This window comes from Mauremys reevesii, linkage group 12 (assembly GCF_016161935.1).
Source record: "Mauremys reevesii isolate NIE-2019 linkage group 12, ASM1616193v1, whole genome shotgun sequence".
Classification (NCBI taxonomy): Eukaryota; Metazoa; Chordata; order Testudines; family Geoemydidae; genus Mauremys; species Mauremys reevesii.
This window is the reverse complement of record NC_052634.1, coordinates 44,071,680-44,096,509: the sequence shown is the minus strand read 5'-3', so window position 1 is coordinate 44,096,509 and position 24,830 is coordinate 44,071,680. Positions and strand designations below refer to the sequence as shown.

Below are 24,830 nucleotides of genomic sequence, written 5' to 3'. Positions count from 1 at the left end.
AGGGCTGCCCACAGCAAGTAACAGGGGTGGGGGTGTGCAAGGGAACCGCTCCCTGTCCCAGCTCACCTCTGCCCCGTCTTCTCCCCTGAGCACGCCGCCCCCGCTCTGATTCTCCTCCCCTCCCAGGCTTGCTGCACTAAACAGCTGATTGGCACCACAAGCCTGGGAGGCGGGAGAAGTGGAGCGGCGCCGGCGTGCTCAGGGGAGAAGGCGGAGTGGAGGTGAGCTGGGGTGGGGATCTGCTGCAGTGGGGGCTGCCTGGCTCTTGGGGCGGCCGAGGGGAAGGGGCGGCACGTCGGGCTCTTTGGCAGCGGGTCCCTCGGTCCCTCTCGGAGGGAAGGACCTGCCACCAAATTACCGCCGAAGAAGGCGGTGCGGTGGAGCTGCCGCCGATCACTATCATGGCTTTTTTTTTTTCCCCTGCCGCTTGGGGTGGCAAAAACCCTGGAGCCGGCCCTGGCCCCAGCACACGTCACAGCCCCAGCACACGTCATAGCACGTCACAGCCTGGGGCAGGGAGATATTGGGGGAGGGGATGAGGGAAGATGGGGGGAGGGACAGCCCCATAGACCCATAGGGGCAGAGAGATATTGGGGGAGGGGATGGGGGAGAAAGGGGAGGGAGAGACCCAGCCCCATAGACCCATAGGGGCAGGGAGATATTGGGGGAGGGGATGAGGGGAGAAGGGAGAGACCCAGCCCCATAGACCCATAGGGGCAGGGAGATATTGGGGGAGGGGATGAGGGAAGAAGGGAGAGACCCAGCCCCATAGACCCATAGGGGCAGGGGATATTGGGGTCAGGAGGAGAGGAGAGGGTGTTGACAGAGACCCAGCCTGGGGTGCAGGGGAAATGGGGTGGGGTGGAGGGAGCTGGGGGAGATAAGAGACATGTGGGGTGAGGGTGGGGGGGGGGTGAAATGTTGATCCAGGGAAACTGAGTCACTCTCAGGCCATGTTGTGCAGGGGGGAGCACAGGGGCAGGGAGAGAGACCCAGCCCCATAGAGCCCAAGAGGGATATTGAGGGCAGGAGAGGGGATGGCAGAGGAGACACCCATCTCCATAGACCCCCCAGAGGCAGGAAATGAGGGGAGACGGGGGAGGGAGGGATCCAGCCCTCTAGACCTGTAGGGGCAGGGAGATATTGGGGCCGGCGGGGAGAAGGGGGGTTGGCAGAGACCCAGTCCAGGGTGCAGGGAAATGGGCTGGTTTGGAGGGAACTGGGGAGGAGAAGAGACACAGGGCAGGACACATGTTGGGACAGGGAAACTGACTCACTCCGAATACATGCGGAGCAGGGCAGGGCGGAGGCAGATCATGCTGGTCCCAGGGTAATTTCGGGGTTCTGATTCCCACTCAGCCGGGGCTCCTCTGGGCTGAGGAGCCCTGGGGTGGGGCGGGTGCAGGGGCTGGGTGTGTGTGTCAGGCTGGGAGCTGCCTGGGCAGAGGGGCTGGAACCAGGGGTGGCTCCAGGCACCAGCACACCCAGCGCGTGGTTGGGGGTGGTTGGGGGCAAGCTGCAGGGGCTCTGCTGGTCGCTGCGAGGGCAGCAGGCACCCCAGCCCCTCCCCACTCCACCCTCACCCCACTCCCCTCCCAGAGCTGGGGGAGAACCCAGGAGTCCTGGCCCCCAGCCCTGCCCCTCCCCCTATTTCCATATGGCTCCATCCAACAGCCCCCCCCAGTGGGGAGAGACGAGGCCAAGGGGGGGGGGCGCTGGGGGCGCGGCTCTGCGGCGGGGGGGGCAGGGCCGGGCCGAGACCGCGGGACACGGGAGTTCGCGTCAGGAGCCGGAGGGGGGCGGGGCCGGGGCTCTCTGGGGGCGGGGCGGGAAAGTTGCTCAGACAACGCGCCCCCTCCCGGTGCACTCTGGGACGCGTAGTTCTCTCTCTCTCTCACACGCGCGGCCTCTATTGCAGGAGGGGCCGTAACTCGTCACTTCGCCGCGCCCCTCCCCGCTCCCTGATTGGCGGAGAGAGCGCGGGACAGAGACTCGGCGCGTGGGGGGAGGCCCCGGTTCCCTCGCCCCGAGGCTGCGCTGCCCCCCGGCGCGCGCTGCGGCCGTTGGGATTCGAATCCCGCGTGGGATCCGGGCGGGGGGGGGAACAGGGCAGAGGCAGCGCGAAGTGAAAGGGCTTCACCCCCCCCCCGCTGGGCCTGGGGGGCAGCAGCGGGGGGGGCTGAGCTGCCGGGGAGCAGCCCCACAAGCGGCAGCCTGGGGCCGCGGGGCCCCTCAGCCCCCCCAACCTGCCCCCGCAGTGTCCCCCCCCCGCTGTGACCCTCCCGCCAGCCCCGCCCCCGGCGTCCCCTCCCCCACCCTGTCCGCTCTGCCCGGCCTTTTCCTTCGCCCCCCCTTCCTGCTCCTTCCTCCCATCCCTGTCCTCAGCGCCCGCCCCGACCTCCTCCCCCTCAGCGCCCTGCCCCTAATTGATTCCAGCCCATTTCTCCACGGCTGGGCCCCACAATCCCATCCCCCCACGGCCCCAGTCCATACCCAGGGTGTGAGGTTACTCATCTCCAATATCAGCTGCCCCCAACCTGCCGGGTTCCCCTTTTCAGCCACTGTGGGGTCCTCCAACCCGCCCCACCCATCCACTCTGGGCTCTCTAAATCCCACCTTCCCACAATGCACCTTGGTATCCCCACCCTCCTCTGTCCCTAATCCCCCTAGTCCCTTCCCTTGAGTCCCCCTGGACACCCCAACCCACAGTCCGGCCCCCACATACACCCCAGTCCCTCATTCACACGCTGAGCTATTCCTTCAGGGGCCCCCACAGCCCCCCAAACTCCTCCATCCATGAGCCCCGTGGGCCTGTGGCCGGGAAGTGGGGGAAGCTCCCACTTTGATGCCCAGAACGCGCCTTATCACCCGCTAGCTCCTGGTATTCTGGCCGGTGTCCAACTTCCCCTTCGCTGTTGGTCCTCAAACCTCCTCCAAGCAACCCCCCAGTCCCTTAAGCTGCCAAACCTCCCCTGGAGCCCAACCCTGCGGGGGGGGCACCCCACCTGAAAACCCTACGGCACCATGGGAGTGGTAGTGTCCACTGCCTCCATCTCCCACCAGCCAGGATGGGCCCCACAGCACCATGGGAGTGGTAGTGTCAGGAGAAAGCAGGAGGAGCAGGTGGGGTCTGTGCTCCTGCGGGGAGGTGCTGCCCTTGCTGTGAAAAGGCCCCGCCCTTAGGGGAGATGTCATCTCCCTGCCCTGCCACGCTCTGCACCAGCCCCTGCTTGTCACGGGAGCACGGCTGGCTCCAGGCACCAGTGTAGCAAGCAGGTGCTTGGAGCGGCCAGTTCAAAGGGGCGGCCCGTCCAGTATCGGGGCAGCACGGCTGGGTCTTTGGCGGAAATTCGGCGGCGGGTCCCTCATTCCCTGTCTTAGTCTTTGAGCTGCCGCCGAATTGCTGCCAATGAGGAAGGGAGGGAGGACTCGCCGCCGAACTGCCACAGAAGCAGCAGTGTGGTTGAGCTGCCGCCGAAGAGCCACAGCTTGTCCTTTTTCCCCCCTCCTGCTTGGGGCGGCAGAAAAGCTGGAGCTGGCCCTGCACAGGAGGAGCAGGCTCCAGTCTGTGGAGCGGCAGCAGGGAACCCCACAGCAGGGAACCCCACAGCCCAACGCCTGTCAGGCACCCCCGTTCTCCATGCCCCTAATCCCTGCTGCCCCCCCCCCCATCAGTTAGAGAACAGGAGGCAACTTAACTTCTGCTCTCTGTTCCCGGTGGGGCTCTAACAGAGCGCGAACCGGAGCCACTTAACTTCCATTCGCTGTTCCCTTTATAGACGCACAGTCAGAGCTCTCACAGGCTGGGCAGCAAGGAGCTGATGCCGTTTCTCACCCCAGTGGATATTGCAGCCCTTAGTATAGAGGTTTGTTCTTTAAACATGGGGTCAATCTCCTGTGGGGTTGGGCCACAGGAGAGCCCCGTGCCCCTTCCTGTGCTTCTAACCCTGCACTGTTCACCCTGCGTCCTCCCCCACGCCCCTAACCCTGTGTCCCCCTCTGGCACCCCTAACCTCTGCACCCATAACCCTGTGCTCCCTCCAGCACCCCTAACCCCTACATCCCCAACCTCTGGTGCCCCTAACCCTGCACCCCCTCCAGCACCCTTACGTCCCTCACCCCTAACCCTGTGCCCTCCTCGAACCCTAAACCTCTGACCTCTGGCACCCCTACACCCCCAACCCTGCACTCCCCTCCTGCACCCCTCACCCTGCACCCCTCCTGTCCCTCTAATCCCTGCGCCCCCCGTGGCACCCAACCCCTGAACCCCCTCTGGTGCCCCCAAGCTCTGCACCCCTAACCCTGTACCCCCTTCTAGTGCCCCCAACCCCTGCACCCCAACCCCTGCCTCCTCCCACACCCGTAATCCCTGCACTGTGCCCCCTTTTCCCCTAACCCCTGCACCCCCTCCTGTGCCCACTTGGGGAAACTGACCTGGATGCACGGAGTAGCTGGCATTGCTGCTCGCTCCCCCCGCCGCCCCGAACACTGCTCGTCCACACATCGCTAGGGGGCTGTGAGAGGGGGAGCAAGGAGCGACATTAGGGCTCCCTGCATCCAGGTCGCCTTCTCCACCTGGGCTGCTGCTCTCTGTCCTCCCCTTATGCAGCCCAGGTGGGGAAGGTGACCTGGATGCAGGGAGCCCTGATGGCGCTCCTTGCTCCCCCCTCACAGCCCCCTAGGGGGGCACGGAGGAACATTGGGGGGAGCAGTATCCACTCATCACTGCTCTCTCTCCCTTCTCTTCCCCTCCCTCCCCCCATGTTCCTATGCCGGGAGGGAGCAGGGGGAAATCTGGGCACCACCCCAAGCAGCACTCCCCTGCCAGCCGGGAGCAGTTTCTGACTTTACACCAGCAGCACAAACCTCTCTCGTACTGTACAGCACCGCCCTTGACCACGGTGCCCCTGGGCAATTCCCTGGTGGCACCCACCCCTCAGGCTGGCCCTGGCTATGGGCTTCAGAGGGAGTGACCAGACCAGGCGGCCATGGAGAGCTTCAGCCCCTGTTCTCCCCTCCCAGCTTCTAGCAATCAGAGGCCAGGGACATGCTTCCATGCTGATGACAGGTACTGCTCGATAACGATCCAAAGTACAGGGGCGGCTCCAGACCCCAGCACGCCAAGCACGTGCTTGGGGCGGCATGCTGCTGGGGGTGCTCTGCTGGTCCCGGGAGGGTGGCAGGCGGCTCCGGTGGACCTCTCGCAGGCATGCCTGCAGAGGGTCCGCTGGTCCCGCGGCTGGGGTGGAGCATCCGCAGGCACGTCTGCGGGAGGTCCACCGGAGCCATGGGACAGGCGACCGGCAGAGCGCCCCCCGTGGCGTGCCACCGTGCTTGGGGTGGCGAAATGGCTAGAGCCGCCCCTGCCAAAGTACATTCATATTCCTCATCTGAGTCAGATGCCACCAACCGAAGATTGATTTTCCTGTCTAGTGGTTCAGGTTCTGTACTGTTCGCATCAGAGTGTTGCTCTTTGAGGACTTCTGACAACATGTTTCACACCTCGTCCCTCTTGGATTTTGGAAGGCTCTTCAGATTCTTACACCTTGGGTTGAGCGCTGTAGCTATCTCTAGAAATCTCCCGTTGTACCTTCTTTGTGTTTTGTCAAATTTGCATTGAAAGTGTTCTTAAAGTGAACAACATGTGCTGGGTCATCACCCAAGACTGCCATAAAACGAAATATATGGCAGAATGCGGATAGAACCATGGAGCAGGAGACATACAGTTCTTCATCAAGGTCTTCAGTCACAAATTAACGCATTATTTTTTTAACGAGCGTTATCAGCATGGAAGCATGTCCTCTGGAATGGTGTTGAAGTATGAAGGCATATGGATGTTAGCATATCTGGCACGTTAATACCTTGCAACGCTGGCTGCAAAAGTGCCATGAGAGAGCCTGTTCTCACTTTTAGGTGACGTATATAAGACACGGGCAGCATTATCTCCAGTAAATGTAAACAAACCTGTTTTTCTTAGCGATTGGCTGAACAAGAAGTAGGACTGACTGGACTCTAAAGTTTTACATTGTTTTCTTTTTGAGTGCACTTATGCAACAAAAAAAATCTACATATGCAAGTTGCACTTTAATGATAAAGAGATTGCACTGCAGTACTTTATATTTTACAGTGTAAATATTTGTAATAAAACTATATATAGTGAGCACTGTACACTTCATATTCTGTGTTGTAATTGAAATCTATATATTGAAAATGTAGAAAAACAAAAATAATTTTAAATTGGTATTCTATTGTTTAACGATGTGATTAAAAGAGATTAATCGTGATTTTTTTAGTTAATTGTGTAAGTTAACTGCGATTAATTGACAGCCCTAGATTTGAATTTTTCTGTCACATGCAGGACAAGCTGGAATAGCTGTGTCTATTGGGTTTCCGGGAAACCCAAAGCCTGCCCCATGCTAACACATCCGCCCCCCCCCCCCCCCCAGCCTAAGGGGAGGTTCCACAGGGCCTCAGAAACCCACTAATTGCGAGGGACAACTAATAAAAGATCAGGGTCAGGAGTGCGGTCAAAGGGTCATAAGAAGGGAGCCTGACGGGGACACTGAGCAGAGAAGCAGCCCCCACTGCTCCTCGAAGGCGTCAAGGGAGCCAGCGGATGCCGCCCAGAGGAACTCTGCCCGGATACGTGAACGGACTAAGGATCGGAAACAAGCCCCACAGTCGCAGGAGCCTGGGGGGAATTGTGCTGTGAAATGGTTTCCTGTTCTGACATGTCCCCAGTTGCCCTTTTTGCCCTAACAGGCTGCAGCGCAACATCCATGTTTTGCTCCAGCTCATTCCGTCCTCCCAGGGGCCGGGGAAGGGAAATGGCTGCAGTGGAGCCAGTTGAGGGAGGGATTATCAGGGCGTTGCTGGTGGGTTCCCTTGGCGGGGAGAAAGGGCAGTAAATACACAGGGGGTGGGAACTTCCAGGAAGGTTGGTCTGTGTGGGAGAGGGCAGGAAATCCCCAGGGTGGGGGACAGGGAGTGACAAACCTGCTGGGATTTGTTTACTGTGAGGCTCCAGCATTTCTCAAGTGTGGCCACCAGGGGCTTTTATTGTGGCCACAGCCTCCCGGGCTGTAATTGAGGGGGAGTCGGGGGCAGCAAAGCAGCGGCTCTTCCCCCGGGCTGCCTGCAGGGGCTGGGCCCTACCCCCTTCCGGAGTCATAAACACTGCAGGAGCCGGCAACCAGCGGGAGTTCCCCTCCTCCCCACGTGCGGTGGGGCTCAGGCTTCAGGCTTCTGCTCTGGGATGGGGGGCGGCAGGCTCAGTCAAGATACATGGAACGTAGGCTGGGTGGGGAGAAGTCTATGTAACTCATCCAGTTATTGATATACATGTGACTCGAATATTACCAATCTGTGTGTCCCCCCCACAGACACACAAAACCCCCCCAACCAACCATCTCCCAAACAGACCCTCAGTCCGGAAAGCATTCATCCCTCATATTGTTAAAAAGATTCAAAGGAAACAGAAGAATCCCAGCTTTTAAAACAATCCTCTAGCAAGACAAAGAAACTCACATTTGTAGACTCAGAAAACACTCCCAAGAAATTTTAACAATATGTTGTTATGAAGAAACCAAAGTGATAAAGAAACCTGATTTTTCAACTACTTTAAAAAAATCTTCTCAAATCAGCATCTTTAAACTGAAACTTTTTCTGCTTTTTAACCAGACAATTCTCCCCAGAAGAAGAGGCACTGGTCCTGGACACACTGCAATACCAGGTCAATGCATGGGGTGGACAGAGCAAGCTCCTATTCCATCCCCTTGTTTCAAAAATCAATTTAATATACAGTCCTCAAATAAAAGACCTATCAGATACAACTTTAGATAATGTTTCTTCAAGGTTCCCAAGACACAGACCAGGTTTTCATCTCAAGGCCAAAAGACCAATAATATCAAGACACTTGATCACGGCCTTGGATAGGCCAAGAGACTACTCACTAATAAGAACAGATTTAAATTTTATTAGAGAATATTTAAAATAAACGATACAAAGTGTTTGAAGCGTCAGTTATTGTGTCATTGGGGGTAACATACAGGTTGTGGGGGGATGTTAGCATTTTGGTGTTAGGCAGCATATACAGATACACAGTCTGTCATGTCCCCAATGCGGGGTATACGGTGGGTGGGTTCAAGGTACAGCCAGCAAGCAGTGAGGGCACATCACTCATACAAACAGGTTATGGATAGTCGTGGGCGTGAGTAAATGAGCGGACTGGGTAATGGTGATAGGATGACCCTCACAGGGCAGAGTTCAGTGTGGTTGGTTCAGGGCTCAGGGGATAAAGTCCAACAGGGGGAGTTTACAGGTCTCTTCCCCCTTGCGGGTGCGTGGAGTCACGCCGGCTCACTCTTGGTATTGACGGTGGCCAGTGACGTGCTCTGTGTAAATGTCTCTGGACCACCGAATAGCGTCCGAGACCATTAGGCATCTCATGAGCCGCGCGTAGCGACGGCTCACCCCACAGGTCCGCAGCACGCGCTCGTTAAGGGGGTCCCAGGCGCCCAAGGCCCCAACGATCAGAGCGTCGGTGTAGACCTCGTAGCCCTTTGCTCGCAGGGTGTCGGCCAGGGGAGCGTACTTTTCGAGTTTGCGGGCTCGGGCTTGGCGGAAGGCCGTGGCCTATTCTCGAACGGGACCGTCACGTCGACGAGGATGATCTTTTTCCAGTCCTCATCCGTGATGACGATGTCCGGGCGCAGCGGGCTGTCGGTGCCGGGGATGGCGCGATTGACAGCGATCTCTCCCAGGTGCGGGGCGATGGCCTTCACCAGGCGGTCCTGGACGGCGTTGTGGCGCAGCTGCCAGGCTCTGCCGTGGGGTCTGCAGCTGCACAGGACGTGGGGCAAGGTCTCCATGGCGTACCCGCACCTCCGGCAGCATTTGTCCGGGTTCCCGTGGCGGATGGCTCCGTTGAAGGGGACACAGTTCAGTCGGGCGCGGTGTATGAACCGCCAGTCGGCGAAACGGATGAAGCTGCCAGAGGGAAGGAAGTGGTTGATGGAGTCCCACTTGCTGGTGACCTCGAAAGCCTTGCCCTGGTCCGGCTTTTTCTTCAGGGTGTCCAGGTAGAGCGCGCGGACGGCGGCCTTCAGCGACCTTTCCAGCATGCCTCTGGCTCCGGGGCCGACAATGGTGTTGCCCTCCGTCCCGATATGTGACACCAGGACTCCAAGCTCCCGCCGTTCCTCGCTCCACACCCAGCGGCAGCCCAGTCGCTTTCCCAGTCGGCGTGTGGTGTTGCGGGCGCGGGTCCACAGCGAGGCGATGTCGCCTCTGCCCCAGGTGAACTCACCGTCCAGGGAGCCACTCAGGAAGGTCAGAGGGAGCTCCACTGATTCGCTTCGCGGTGGCGGTGCGCAGGGCGGCTGTCGCAATGTTCTTTACCACGGCATCCGGGCACGTCAGGAGGCGGAAGGCATGCGTGATTACCGCGATGTCACACAGGTCTCCCATGCGGGGGACGTTGGCACCGCCGTGACGGTGAGCAATGTATACGAGCTCATTGCTGGCGTTCTGGGGTAGGGACAGCCACTTCTTCACCAGCTGCCGGATGGTGTTGTCCGCCTTGTTGAGGGGCACCTTCGCCACGGCGGATCCTCTCAGGACGAGGCGATGTGGGGGATCAGGAAGGTGTTGAGGGCATTGATTTTCTGCCACGGCGCCAGCAGGGATGCGTCGATCTTGGCGGCGTCCTGCAGGATCTCCCGGATGGTGTCCTCGGGGGTCTGCCGGACGCAGAAGCCCGTCGGCGTGCCGAGGTGCTGGTACGCCTGCCCCTCCGCCAGGGGGACAACGGACTCACCCTGGATAATGAACTCCGTCGTCAGCACCGAGTCCCTCTTGTTCCCGTCAACGTGGAGGGACGCGCACTTCTTGGCGTTGAAGTGAAGTCCCGTCCAGTCTGCAGCTCTCCCGATGGTGTCGAGCATGCCCTGGAGTCTCTCGGGGTCGTCCGCGATCAGGACCAGGTCGTCCACGTAGGCCAAGACGCTCACCCTCTCGCCATGTAGGTCGAAGCCGTCAGTGCCGTCGGAGATCGCCCGCAGAAGCAGCTCCATGGCGAGGTTGAAGACGATGGGGCTGAGGGGGCAGCCCTGCTTCACGCCGCTGCGGATAGGAATCTCGGCGGTCTCCCCTTCCACCGAGCAGATGGTGGTGCTGCAGCCCTCATAGAGTTCCTGGATCAGGCGAAGGAAGGTCTCCGGCATCCCGAACTCCTGGAGTGTGTTGAAGATGTGGTGGTGGGGGATGGACCCGAAGGCGTTGGCCAGGTTGAGCCATGCTACCATGCACTGCTTCCGCTCTCTCCTGGTCACCTGGAGGATAGTCTGGAGCAGGAAGTTGTGTTCTTGGATAGACCAAGAGACTACTAACCTCACCTAAGCTCAAAAAGACGAGAAGTTTTCAACTAGCAATAATCACACCTCGGATTAACCTCATTGGGATGCTGAGAGTCTCGGATGCTAGGCAGCCGCTCTTCCCCCACTGCTTTCTATTTCAGCACAAGGAGCTCCCAGACACGCACCAAACACCATTCACGACACTTTGATAACTAGGTAACTCGAAGTTATGATCACTTCCCCGAAATGACTCCACTGGAAGAATTCAAAGCAAGAGCCCTTAACACACAATTCTGTTCAAAGACAGAGACGTCTTTCAGCCTCCTTCCTCTTGCTGGTTTCCCTGTATGCTCCTAATTTGCATAAACGCACCCACTGACCTGTGACTAACAATCTCTCACTGTTTTAACTCTTACAGCAAAACAGGCCAAAGAAAGCCTATGCAAGCGCTATCCCGCAGCCCCAGTGCTCTTTTCTGCTCCTTCTCAAACGTACAGTCATCAGGCACACACAAGTGTTTTGCTCCATACCAGTCCAGTTTCTTGTCTAACCACTGCACACACATGGTATAACCCTACCCGGAGCTGATTCCCAATTTTTGTGCTCAATCCAGGAAAACGAGAATTGAGAGAGAAGCTGTGCAGGGAAGTCTTCCTCAACTTGCACTCCACTCCCCAAGGGCCTTTCGGGCTCTTCTGTGGACTTCAGGTTCCATTTGATTGCCAAGATTTATGGTCTTATTAATTAGCCATCTCCTAATGCAGGGATGCTACATGTCAGACTAAAGATCGATTTTCCAAAAGAGCTGAGAAACAGAACTAAAGCTGAGCATGAGGTGTTACATTTCCATGAAAATCCAGAATCTGACTGTGCCCTGGCAAGTTCAATGCTTCTGAAAGAAATCAGACAATAAGGAGCCCGTCAGGGCCCCCTGCTAGCACCCAGATCTAGTCAATCTGTAGGGAAATAAGGAAAAGGCGATGAATAAAGAATAAATAACAAGCAAATGAAGAATGGATTTCTCTCCAATTTACCATCTTCTCGGCTACCAATCAAAGTTAAAGACCTAAAGTCAACCTATCGACATAAGTACAGGTGGTTGAATGGAAGTTAAAAGGAGCTGCTGTGGCAAGTGTTAGGAGCCTGCAAGCAGCATGCAGATCGTTTAAAAATGCTGCAATTAGGGGCTGTGACAAAGTTCCTCCTCTACCTTAGTGGGTCCTGTGCTTATTGGCAGATTTGCTCACCTCAGTGATCTTCCCCTCTGGTGGAACCCACAGTCTGGGTCAACTCCTCCTGTGTCTGATCAGGAGTTGGGAGGTTTGGGGGGAACCCGGGCCTGCCCTCTACTCCGGGTTCCAGCCCAGGGCCCTGTGGATCGCAGCTGTCTATAGTGCCTCCTGTAACAGCTGCATGACAGCTACAACTCCCTGAGCTACTTCCCCCTGGCCTCCTCCAAACACCTTCTTTATCCTCACCACAGGACCTTCCTCCTGGTGTCTGATAACGCTTGTACTCCTCAGTCCTCCAGCAGCTACACCCTCTCCCTCTCAGCTCCTGGTGCCTCTTGCTCCCAGCTCCTCACACGCACACCACAAACTGAACTGAGCTCCTTTTTAAACCCAGGTGCCCTGATTAGCTCTGCCTTGATTGGCTGCAGGTGTCTAATCAGCCTGTCAGGGGTGCTGAAAGCCTGTGAACTGTACCCAGGTATGTTCACAAGCAATGTGAAAACGTGCAATTCCTGCTCACACTGCACAGGGGCAGCACAGCTCCGGGGTTCTCTGGAATCACACAATAATGCCGGCTTTGTTCCCACAGCACCTGGAGCTTTGCACAGTGAGACATGGGGGTATTGCAGCCCCCGCCGCAGCCCTCGGTCCCGCACCTCTGCTTCTCTGCAGGGAACTTGTTATGCCATGAGGGGAGGGGGTGCAGGGAGACTGTGCAGGAGACCCAGGCCCACGCACTGAGCACTGCAGCTCCAGCGCTGTGTTCAGGATTCATTTCTGCTCTCTGATAAAACTGCCCCAGGCTCCTCTGTCCCACTAATATTCGTCCAGGCTCCCTGGCGCTGTTAGTATCTGTCCAGAGCTTTCGCCAGCCCTGCCCCAGGAGAGCTGGGCGCTCGCCCTGCTCTAGGAGAGCCAGGCAGGCCCTGAGCGGGGCGGCAAAGGGCACTAGACGGTGACCCTAGGCCAGTGGTGCCAGAACAATCTGTATAGTGGGGGGTGCTGAGCCACTGACCCAACTGTAACCCCTGGGTGTGATGGAAACCACGTCAAGCCAGGGGCTGCTGCAGCCCCCCCAGTTCCAGCCCCTCTGCCCAGGCAGCTCCCCCAGCCTGACACACACACCCAGCCCCTGCACCCGCCCACCCCAGGGCTCCTCAGCCCAGAGGGGAGCCTCCCAGCTGAGTGGGGAATCAGAACCCCCCAAAATTACCCTGGGACCAGCATGATCTGCCTCCGCCCTGCCCTGCTCTGCATGTATTCGGAGTGAGTCAGTTTCCCTGTCCCAACATGTGTCCTGCCCTGTGTCTCTTCTCCTCCCCAGTTCCCTCCAAACCAGCCCATTTCCCCTGCACCCCGGGCTGGGTCTCTGCCAACCCCCCTTCTCCCCTCCTGCCCCCAATATCTCCCTGCCCCTACAGGTCTATAGGGCTGAATCCCTTCCTCCCCCCTTCTCCCCTCATTTCCTGCCTCTGGGGGTCTATGGAGATGGGTCTCTCCTCCCTCCAACCCCTCCCCTGCTCCCAATATCCCTCTGGGGCTCTGTGGGGCTGGGGCTGGGGCTCTCTCCCTGCCCCTGTGCTCCCCCCTGCACACGATGTCCTGGGAGTGACTCAGTTTCCCTGGACCAACATTTCACAGACCCCACCCCCACCCCACATGTCTCCCTCCACCCCACCCCATTTCTCCTGCACCCCGGGCTGGGTCTCTGCCAATCCCCCTTCTCCCCTCCTGACCCCAATATCTCCCTGCCCATACAGGTCTATGGGGGTGGGTCTCTCCCTCCCCCCATCCCCTCATCCCTTCCCCCAATGTCTCCCTACCCCAGTCTGTCTCTGGGGCTGGGTCTCTCCCTGAAGCCCCGCCCCCAGCGCGGGGCTCACAGACAATCCCCGCCCGGCGGCTGTGACGTGCTCACTCTCTGCAGGCGACTCATTCTCCAAAACGACAAACGGTGTCACGTGTCCGTGGGCGGGGCTATGCAGATGAGCAGTGTCTGGCGGCAGGACGGGGAGCAGCGAGAGGAACCGAAGGAGCCCGGCGGAGACAATTCTCTGCGTGTGGACAGAATCCGGTGTGGGGAGTTCGTGCTGTGGGTGCCTGCACCGGAGTCACTTCGGGGCAGTGATTGCCACTGAGCTACGTATTGACCAAGGGCGTGTGACTGGGGTGTGGTGCCTGGCGGGGAGCAGCTCATGGTGATATGGAAAGAGGTGGGAGCAGCAAATCCTGTCCTAGCAGTGGTTTGTGGGTATGTGGGGGTTTCTTTGCAACCATGAGTGGGTGTCTTGTGGGTGCAACTAGACCCCCCTCTTCTCTGGTGGGGCGGGGCTTCTACTGTCTGCCTTGGGGAGGGGGCTCCATGATGTCACAGCCCCTAGGGAAGAGGTTTGAATCATGACTCTGAAGTGGGAAAGCAACTTCCCCTTCTCTCTCTCGATTAGGGGACTGGGCTGGGATCTCTAGGGAGGTAAAGACAGAAAAAAACAGTCTCCCCTATGGAACCCAGGAGTCCTGGCTCCCAGTCCCTCTGCTCTAGACCCCACCCCCCACTACCAGAGCCAAGGATAGAACCCAGGGGTCCTGGTGCCCAGCTGCCTCCCTGCTCTGACCACTCGACCCCACTCCCCTCCCAGGGTGGTGCAGGGGTCACTGGGTCTGTGTCTCAGCTCTGCTAAGGGCCGTGACTGATTTTCCCAAAGTGCTTCCTTCTGAATCCAGCACATCTGCCCCCACCCCCCCACCTGGTCACTGCCCACCCCCATGTGGGGGCACCAGCACTGTGCCGGGTCGTGATGGGAAATTGTCCAAGCTGGCCCAGGAGAGATGTGTGTGTCCCTGCTGCCCCCTGCTGGCGGGGCTGAGCCTCACTCTGTGTGTGTGTGTGTGTGTGTGTGTGTGTGGTGGCTTTGCAGGCTTTTGTATCCTGCAGCAAGTGACACACACACACATTGATGCACAAAGGGACTCACACAATCCCAAGAACACTCACACACAACACACCCAGAGGGACATGCTAGCTCCACCCCCAAAGAGAGAAACAATCACACCCCCAGCTGTGGGATTGAATGTGAGATGCTGAAGGCTTCTGGATTGAGAATTGTGTGTGAAGGGCTGGCTTTGGGCTTGTTCTCATTGGCCAGCTAATTGTGAATAGGTAGACAGGTGTGTAGAATGATAATTACCCTATGAGTTACAGCTGCGGCTGTGTGTGTTTAATTAACTAATTAGCAATTGTGATTGCTTATCATGTTGTATATAAGAGCATGCTGGGAATGAATAAAGATGGATGCATACACACACACTCTCTCTCTCTGCTTCGACTTCGTTCCTGCTCTTGCGATGCAACAAATGGTGACCCCGATGTGATACAGACTTACAGTGCAGTGAACTAGTCAGAACAAGCTGGATCATCATTGAAACAAAACACAGTGAGAGAAGTACAGCTGTGGATGCTTCTCTTTTGAAGGAAATCATCAAAAATGAATTTAAGGAGCGTTACTCGCTGAATCCAGAGTATATAACTGATGTTGTGTATGAAAACCTTATATCACTATTGAACTGAAACAAAATGTTTCCCAGAAGTCTGCCAAGAGTGTGGATATATCTGACGTGGCTTACTACTTTGAAAAAGATGTCAAAGGTGACTCACACTACAGATAAACATCAGTGAAGAACCTCTAAAATTTGATCAAGCTCTAATCTATTATGTTGATGAAAAGCCCCCAGAGTTTTCCATGAAACGTCTGACTGCTGGTGTTATTGCAGTCATTGTAGTGGTGGTACTAGCAATTGTTGCTGGAATTATTGTACTGGTTATCACTAGGAGAAGGAGAGGAAAGTATGAGAAGGCTGAGGCAAAGGAAATGAATGAAATGCAAAGAGAACTAAACTCATAACTGAAGTCACTAGAAGACAAATCGTGAACTATCAAGAAGGCAAACAGAACTAAAACAAGATAAGTACTAGTACCACTGTTGCCAATCTTGAATGAAGATAGTGTTGGTGACCTGAATTGATAAAAAGAAAAAGAGGGACGCGCCTGAAGTCCCAGCGTCGAGCGGCCGGGAAGAAAAAAAAAAAAAAAGGCGCACGGGTTTCACGAGCGAGCAGCTGCTGGAGCTGGAGAAGGAATTCCATTGCAAGAAGTACCTGAGCCTGACGGAGCGCTCGCAGATCGCTCACGCCCTCAAGCTCAGTGAGGTACAGGTCAAGATCTGGTTCCAGAACCGCCGCGCCAAGTGGGAACGCATCAAAGCTGGGAGCTGCACGGCGTCCGAGCGAGCAGCTGAGAGCTGCAGGGCGTCCGAGAGAGGAGGCGTGCCTGACAAGCGGCTGGGAGCCGCAGGGAATCCGAACGAGCGGCTGGGAAGCCGCGGGGCGTCCGAAGAAAGGAGGCGTACCTGACAAGTGGCTGGGAGCCGCAGGGTGTTCGAGCGAGCGGCTGGGAGCCGCAGGGCATCTGACAAGGGAGGCACACTCAAACCAAGAAGTGAGCAGCTAATATGGGAACTGCTGCGTCAGCAGATTTGATACGCATCACGGAGCGGTGGGGAGAAAAGTTCCCCTCTGATGCGTTATCCCGCCTGTTGCGGTGGGGACGAAGAGGGGGACTTTCCGTTCAATCAAGTAATAATACTGTTTGGGAGCGGTTGGGCTGTGAGCTCTGGAAATCGGTGGCTCAGGGCGATAAGGAGATTTTCTCCCTGAGTCCAGTATGGCTCACCGCGCAGAGACGATTGGAGGAGTTTGAGGATGAGAGAAGACAACTTCAGAAAATGGCTGATTTTGCAGTAACACTGGAGCGAGAACTGGAACAGGTTAAATTGATTCTGCATCAGCGAGATCTACAGTTTGAATCTTTACAGCAAGAGCATCTAGTGCTCATGAAGCAGCTCACCTTAACCCAAGAATCATTGCACACCAAAGAGCAGTCCCTAAATGACCTACAGACTCAATATGATGAGCTGGTGGCCAGGTTAGAGGAATTCCAGGGTGATGTTATTTCTAAGGATGACACGATCCAATATTTGCAGAATGAGAAGATTGTCCTAGAGGTAGCTCTGCAGGCAGCAAAAGCAAGCAAAGAAGAACTTGATGAAGGAGCAAACTTCTTAGGTGAAAGTACTGAGGCAGTATCAGAAATCTTGGCACAATTGAGCCAGATGGAAAATCTGCAACAGGAAAGTGCCAGCCTGAAGAAACAGACCCAAAAAGTAAAGGAGCAGTTCTTACAGCAAAAGTTAATGGTGGAAGCTTATCAAAGAGATGCAAGTTCACAGGACCAGCTGATTAGTGAATTGAAATCTACAAAGAAGCAGCTGGATTTGGAAGTGAAAGAATTAAAACGGGAGTTACTGAAACTTCGAAGTGAAAAGCAGTCCATTGATGTTGAATGCTCAAGACTTCAGAAGGAAGTATCCCAGGTTCACCAGCAGATAGTGGAGTTAGAAAGCCACCTCCAGTCAGTGCAAAAAGAACAGGATGCACAAATCGCTGATGGAGGAAATAACCAGGCTTCCCATGAACGGATTCAAGCTTTGGAGATAGAGCTGCAGGCTGTTAGCCACAGTAAGATGATGTCGGAGAAAGAGCTGCAAGAAGTAATTTCACTCACCAGCCAGGAGCTTCGAGAATCTAGAGGTTTCAGGAGAAAGATAAAACGTTTGGAAGAAATAAACAAGAAATTGGCCCTCGAACTGGAACATGAACGGGGGAAGCTCACTGGTTTTGGTCAGTCTAACATTGCTTTGCGAGAGCACAGCAACATCCCCGAAACAGTACTAGCAGAGAGAGAGGCAGACCTGGTGCAGCTGAATCTCCGGGTTCAAGCAGTCCTAAATATTCAAGCTTTACAGACTGCCGTAGAAAGAGAAAAGTCAAAAGTTAATAACCTTCAAAAGCAGGTTGCGGCAGCCAAAGTAGATGCAGCACATAACCGTCGTCATTATAGAGCTGCGGTTCTTGAGCTGAGTGAAATTAAGAAGGAGCTACGAGCCAAAGAACTGCTTGTCCAAACCCTTCAGGCTGAAGCAGACAAACTACACGCTATTATTGAATGTGCTCACGCCTCTTTTAAGGCGCTCCTTTTAAGACAAAAAGGGGGGATTTGCAGTGAGCGGGCAGACGCCTTGGATAAGACGCCTGCCGCTCGGTTGCTGCAAGCTCTTTACGTGCTTAATTGGTTACATCTTGGTAAAAACAGCCAGGTGCCCCCCGCGATTAAACATGTCAGCGGGATGACTGGGGAAGAGCAGGGTGCGGCCCCCCGACCCTCGGTCAAATGGTTTGATTATCAGCAGCAAATATGGAAAGGACCAGTTGACTTGCTAACGTGGGGCAGGGGTTATGTGTGTGTTGCCACTGATGCGGGTCCCAGGTGGATGCCAGCGAGGTGGGTCCGGCCTTGGTTGCGTCCTCCGGAGTGACGGCAGGCAGATGCAGAGGAGCCTCACGAGACGCGCTCAGATGTCGCGAAACCAGAGCCCCCGGAGGAGAGCTGTTTGTTAGCTCTGCCAGGACTTTTTCTGTCTGATCCTCCATGAATGAATTACTCACTTGAGATGATTTTTTGTGTTTGAAAGAAAATCTGTGTGGTACCATGCAATTATTATTTAGAACTAAGATTTATGTTTTATGTTCCTTGTTATGTTTTGTGTTGTCTGTTTTCTGGCCAGAATTGTTGTTGTATTGTCATGTGGTTTGATGTTTTTTCCTTAAGACCCCCCACCACCCTCAGTGTCAGTTTGATCACCTGACAGCTGAGGGATGATTCAAAAAAAAAAGGGGGGGGGGGGTCCTGCAGAGGTTACATCATTTGTTTATTGTGTTTTGTTTTGTTCGTTTGATGTTTTTGAAATTATATGTTAAGGATTGAATGGTCATATAGGTTGATCTTATAAAGTTTTAATTTTTGTTTATGATAGGTTATAATGTTATGCTGTTATGAGTTGCAAATGTTTTATGAATAACATAATATTTGATTAAGATAGATTGTGGTGTTATGCTGTTATAAGTTGAAAATGTTTGGTGAATGTTTTTATCTTGTTTTCCTTTTTCCTTTTCTTTTGATTGTAAATAAAGGGGGGAGATGTGGGATTGAATGTGAGATGCTGAAGGCTTCTGGATTGAGAATTGTGTGTGAAGGGCTGGCTTTGGGCTTGTTCTCATTGGCCAGCTAATTGTGAATAGGTAGACAGGTGTGTAGAATGATAATTACCCTATGAGTTACAGCTGCGGCTGTGTGGGTTTAATTAACTAATTAGCAATTGTGATTGCTTATCATGTTGTATATAAGAGCATGCTGGGAATGAATAAAGATGGATGCATACACACACACTCTCTCTCTCTGCTTGGACTTCGTTCCTGCTCTTGCGATGCAACACCCAGCCGCACTTACAATTACACACACACCAGAATATTCACAATAGTGCTCAGAGACATAACCGCACACAGTTCACTGCCAGGGCTCCCAACACAAGGACCTCCTGCCCTACACAGTCTGTGCCGAGGCCTGTGGAACTCACTGCCACTGGACAGCTACCCATGAGAACGGACCTTTCCATGAGACCAATAGACATGGCCGTGGTGACAGAGGGGGCTGGGCTCCCAGGGTCTGACCTGGGCTGAGACTGATTCTGACCTAGAGGGGGTCTATCCAGCAGGGGGCAGCGTGACCCACACAGAAACCCACCAGAAGCGCCTTTCTTAGCGGGTCTCCCAGGCCATCCCCCGCCCTGCCCCGGGTTGGGTAACAAAGGGGCAGTACGGGACTCTGGGCCGTGTCACAACCCGGCCCCAGCCCCTCGCTCCCACATGCTGTTGAGTTTGGTAACTACCAAGGGATTGCACAAGAGAGAGTCAGAGCCAGGGACAGAACCCAGGAGTCCTGGTTCTCCGCCCGACACACACGCTAACCACTGGACCCCACTCCCCTCCCAGGGCTGGAGGTAGAACCCAGGAATTCTGACCACCACCACCCCCGCTCTGACCACTCGACCCCACACTCCCCTTTTAGATTTTAGTCCTGCTGCCTCTTCTATCCACCCACCCCACCTGTCCATCCCTTTGCTGCAGGTTTCTGGGGTGTCACCCCTGCTCTGCATTCCCCCAGTGCAGCCCAAGGCTTTTCCTCCCCCCAACCACACATCCTCTCCCCCTCGTGCTGGATCATCTGCTTGGCCCCCTGTCCCCTCTCGGGGTGCGCTGTGCGGCGTGGCTGGGGATTGTGCAATGGCCCAGCACCAGGCAACACAGAACAAACTTGTCAGCACCATCCCAAGCAAATTGCACTTGCCTCAGAAAGACAGTGTTCCCTAGTGGGTGTAAATCACTGACCTCTCTCCTCTCTGAGCACTGACTGCCCCTCTGTTTCCTTGCCTCTCAGTCTGTGCAGATGGGACCTTTCCCTCCAGTGCTGGAGGATTCGCCCTTCTCATCTACCCTTGTCCCAAGCAGCACAGAGGGTGGGAATCTTACATGTACTGAGGTGACTTAGGAGCAGAAACTGCCCCAGACCTTCCATGCAATTGGCACTTGTCCCTCACTCCGCAGGATTAAAACTCCTGCAGGGAGACTGCTGGGCCACATCCCCTCTGGGCATGAGCAAAGCAGCAGGGTGAAAAAAAGAGCTTGGAGATGCTGGGGATTGAACCCAGGGCCTCATACATGCAAAGCATGTGCTCTGCCACTGAGCTACATCCCCAGATGGGCTGGAGGTTACACTCAGAGCTGTCCTATTCCCAGAGCATCCAGTGGCCTAAGAGCAGCATGGGGGACACATTCCCTTCTCTGAGGGCCAAACCTGCGGTCCTGGAGGCTGCTGGTTCTTAGGGTCACTCTTCAGCAGGGCCAGATTCTATGTGTGGGGCAGAGAGAGTGGGTGCCCTGGATACACTCAGCCCTCTCCCCTGCATTGGGTGGGGGGTGCTGCCACCTCCTGCTGGAAGGTCATGTGTTGGGGGGAGGGGGGCACTGTGAGTCACTCAGCACCTGACCCTGGTGGCAGAAGTGCTGTGGGGAGCTCCAGGTGTTTCTAGGATCTGCTATTGCCACCTGCCTGTGAAGTCTAGCTTTCCCCAGCACATTCACTGCGGTGCAATGGGGTCACTGTTTCCATGGCTGAACAGCAAAGAATCCCTCCCAGTTTCCCTTCTAGCTGCAGCAGGATTAGCCTGTGTCAGTGGTTAATGAGGTGGATCTAGTTGTAGATTGTTATTCATTCCCCACCTTGACAATTCACACCGTCCCTTTCCCATGCAGATTCCCAGCACCTCGGTGATCCTGGTAGCAGGGGTTGGGGCCTGAGACTTTCAGGGTTCTTTTCCCCTCCACCTGGAGTGAACTCAGCTTTTCCCCCATCCCAGACAATCCATGAAATAACAACAGGGGCATAAAGAAAGAGGGGAGGGAACATCTCACGGCCAGGGCTGGATGTGCCCAGGGCCCCCTGCTTGTCCATTGTTTCCATGGAATTTGGCCCGCTGCTTTGCACAAGGGACAGAGAAAGATCTTGCTGTTCCTGTGTCTGTGCAAGGAAAATTGTGCTTCCCTAGGAAAGAGAGACGGGAAATGGCCCCATGGTGGGACAATATCCTCAGGATTAAGACCTAAGGACTCAGGCTGAGAACTGATAGAACTGCACTTATCTGGGATTTAAGAAATTGTCTTCCATGGAGCAGGGCCAGATCCAGTTTTTTTGCCCCCCCAGTGGAAAAAAAATTAAAAAGCTGCAGCTCTACCTCTGCCGCTTTTGGCCTCAAGTTCCTTCCCTCTGAGAGGGATGAATTGCTGCTGAAGCCTCCCCTTTTCATTGACCGCCCCAGGGACCTGCTTGCTGTGCTGGTGCCTGGAGCCGGCCATGCCATGGAGACACTGGGAAGATGGGGGGAATCAGGAAAAAAAAGTGGATTTATTTACATTGCAAGTGAAGAAAAACTGAAGCAGTTTTGGTTTAAAGTCACTTTTCCCTGACTGGGAATTGAACCAAGGCCATGGCAGTGAAAATGCCAAATCCTAACCACTAGACCACCAGGAAGGTGATGATGTTGTTTTTCTTCTCACTTATGTTACACTTTCTTAGGCTACTTTCTAGCCAATCTCTGAAGCTGCTCCATTGTCCATTCCCTGAGGGGCTAAGAGCAGAGAACCCCTGTGCTCAGGATCACAACCTCAGCCCAATCCAAGCCACTGAAACAAACTCAAATCATGCTTCAGCTTCCTCCAGCAGGATCACAGAGCAACACAAAGAAAACCCAGCAGGAACAATCCTCCTCTGCCTTCATTTACCCCATTGCAACCCTCTCAGCAGCCCACTCTTGCAGGAAGGACACTGAGCTGATACGAGCCCTGACATAGAGACCAAGGGAGGGGTGTTGCTCCCCCTGGGTGTGAGCTGATCACATTCTGACTCCCTGTAACGGGGCTCTGAGCTTTGCCATCTTGTGAGTTCTGTGTCCTCAACAAGCAACCACAGTGCTGACCCCTCCAGATCCTTCTGCTGGGAGCATGGGGATTACACAACAGCTGCCAGCCCTTTTTTCCTTTCCTTGTCCTCCTCGGCTTCCCCAGACCTTCCCCACAAATGGTTCTATCAGGCGCTGGAGGGATCTAAGGACCTGCAGGTTTCCCTCACCCACCTCTTAAGGAAAACAGTGATTCCCTTCTCTGACACTCCTGGGCCTGGGCTTCTTTTGAGTTTTTCCCCAGGGGGCCTGATTCCCTGTGAAAATGTGTGTGTGGCACCAGCTTGTTTGCCCCGTCTCTGGGAGCTGAGAAACTTTTGCAGACTCTCCCCCACTAGAGGAGTCCAACAGCACCTCCCCTTGGTGGGAGAATCCTAAATTCCACCCTTTCACCCTGGTTACTCTGACCAGCTGACGGCGGCAGTATCTAAATCAACCCCAGCTCTCTGGTCTAAAAAGCAGCATTTAACCAGCCTTGTGACAGCTCCGGTTTGCTCACTGGACACATAACGAACCAGGAAAAAAGGCAAATGTCAGACAGGGAACCTCAGCTCACAAATAAACACCCTCAGGCTCCTTCTACACTGCGACTATTCGAATCTCCACCATATCATTGCAATAGCAGGGGTCAGGATTTCTCTGGGACACTGAAATGTTTCAGGGGATTGGTGTGTGAGCTCAGCCTTGCATTCCATCCCTGATGTTTCATGGACTAACAACAGCAGCAGAAAGAAAGAAAGAGCTGAGCCAATATCTCACTGTCAGAGGTGAAGGTGGCCATGTCCCCTCTGTCTGACCATCGCCATTGCAGGAGAGAAGGTTTCAATACAATTGAATGCACTGGCTCAGACAAGAGACACAGGGAGGTTTTGCTGTTCATGGATCTGTGCAAAGGAAATTGTGTCTCTGTGTGAAATTGAGGCGGGAAATGAAACGTCCGCATGGTGGCCCAATGCCCTAAGGAATGTGGGTGATGGACTCTGGCTGAGAAATGATTTAACAGGAATTTGTATCAATGTATTGCCCTGATTAAAATCTATGGCTGTAAGGTGCCACTGTTGTTAGTACTTGAACCTGCATGGAGACACCCGAGTAGGTGTCAAGTCCATTACCTTAACGAGGCGTAGTTGAATATTTTGTCAAGATCCAAATTTCTTGGTCAAGGTCTAGTCAATGTCTAGATGCCAGAGAAAATAATACACTGATGATAATAAGAAGAATATAGAAAGATTTTGCAGTCACTATAGGCATAACTATGATGATTGTTTCGTGTTTCACTCTTTATATCTGACACCATCACTGCCTTTCCCTTTAGTCTTGTAGTTTACCAAGGGTAAAACTAAACATCTCTTCAGATACAAGGGAGTGTTTGTGTTCATTCCTGTGAGCTACACAGGGGCTTGATGTAGCTGCTTTCAATCCTCCAGCTCCGCCGGGATAAATAGCATTTCAGGCTGCCACTGAACAGAAGAAGGGAGATCATTTTTTGATAGATTATGCCTCCTCTTAAAGGTGTTTGTCTGGCTGGCAGTCCTGGTTCCCAGGTCTCTCCTGAGGGAAGAAAGTTTCTGTGCAAAATACTAAAACTTTTAAGAAGAGAGGAGGGAAAGGCGATGGCCACATGATGGGGCCAGTATGTACCACAATATGGTTCTTTTATGTGGGATGACTCTGAACACTGACTGATCTCCACTCCCTTGTGTTTGAAGAGATGTTTAGTTTTGCACTTGGGAACTTGTAAGGCTGAAGCAATGTTATGGATGGTGACACTACGATTGAAGGGTTATTTAATGTTGTAGAAATTGTTAAAAACACTTAGCTTAAACTGGAACTGCCTGTTATTAAAGGCTGGTTTCCCCACGTCAGTTCCATAAGCTCTGCTAGAAACACCCTGGCTTCTCTCCTGCCTCGGTGGGAACTGGAGGGAATCGTCCCCTGCTGCCCTTGGCTCCAGGCTGGCTTTTCTGGGGAGGGGACGTGGAATTGATTTGTTTGCTGTTGAGAAGGGAGCCAGGCCAGTTCTCAGGGAACGAGAACTCCCAGCATCTTCCCAGCCCAGCCCAGGCTGCTGCCCTGTCCCAGCCTCTGTTCCCCTGGGGGCCCTGCGTGTTTGACTCTAGAGCAGGCCGGGAGCAGCAGCTGAGGCAGAGGACAGCCTGGGCCGGGCAGATGCTAGGAGCAGAGCACCAGAGGCCTCTACTGGCTCCCTCCTCAGCAGCAAACAATCAGTCCCCACCCGCACCCCGGGACAGCAGCCTGGAGCCAAGGGCAGTGCCCAGTGGGGGTTTCTCTTTTTCCTCTTCCTGGGGTGAGCAGGGACCTGGGGGTGTTTCTAGCAAGGCAGTTGGAACTGAATTGGGGAACCAGCTTTTAATAACAGGCAGCTCAAGTTCAGACTAATTTTGTTACAATTTTCTTTATAATGTAAAATAATTCAAAAGTAAACAGGCAGGAATTATTGGAACTCTTTTCTCCCGGGCATAGAAAGAAACGGCTTTTTGGCTTTTCATGATACGGGAGTCAGGTTCATTCACTGTTCAGAAGCAACGTGCTCAGAAGCCTGTTGTGTTTCATTTCTTAGGTTCTGCTGCCGTCATGTAGCCATTTCCTTCCCCTCCTTTCTGTCCAAAGCGCAGAGCCCAGTTCCTCCAGGGGGAGAAGGACATCTTTCTTCTTTCCTTCCTCAACAGCCCCCTTCCCTGGAGAGCCCTTTGCTGGGGTCTGGGTGGGGAACAGCCATTTCTGAGGATTAATTTCACACCATATTTGGTGTTGATATA

General features: G+C 54.5%; 1 protein-coding gene, 2 non-coding genes and 1 pseudogene across 3 annotated transcripts in view; all 4 read right to left on the bottom strand.

The window, feature by feature from the left end:
• The window catches only part of LOC120375429 (zinc finger protein 551-like), a gene marked incomplete at both ends in the record, with an annotated part of 536,130 nt that overhangs the window by 143,783 nt on the left and 367,517 nt on the right, over window positions 1-24,830 (bottom strand). The gene's annotated exons all lie outside the window — the stretch shown is intronic.
• LOC120376481 lies at window positions 7,696-7,948 on the bottom strand (annotated as a pseudogene).
• On the bottom strand, window positions 20,220-20,291 carry TRNAA-UGC. The gene has a single exon. It is a non-coding gene; the product is annotated as a tRNA-Ala (tRNA).
• On the bottom strand, window positions 21,552-21,623 carry TRNAE-UUC. The gene has a single exon. It is a non-coding gene; the product is annotated as a tRNA-Glu (tRNA).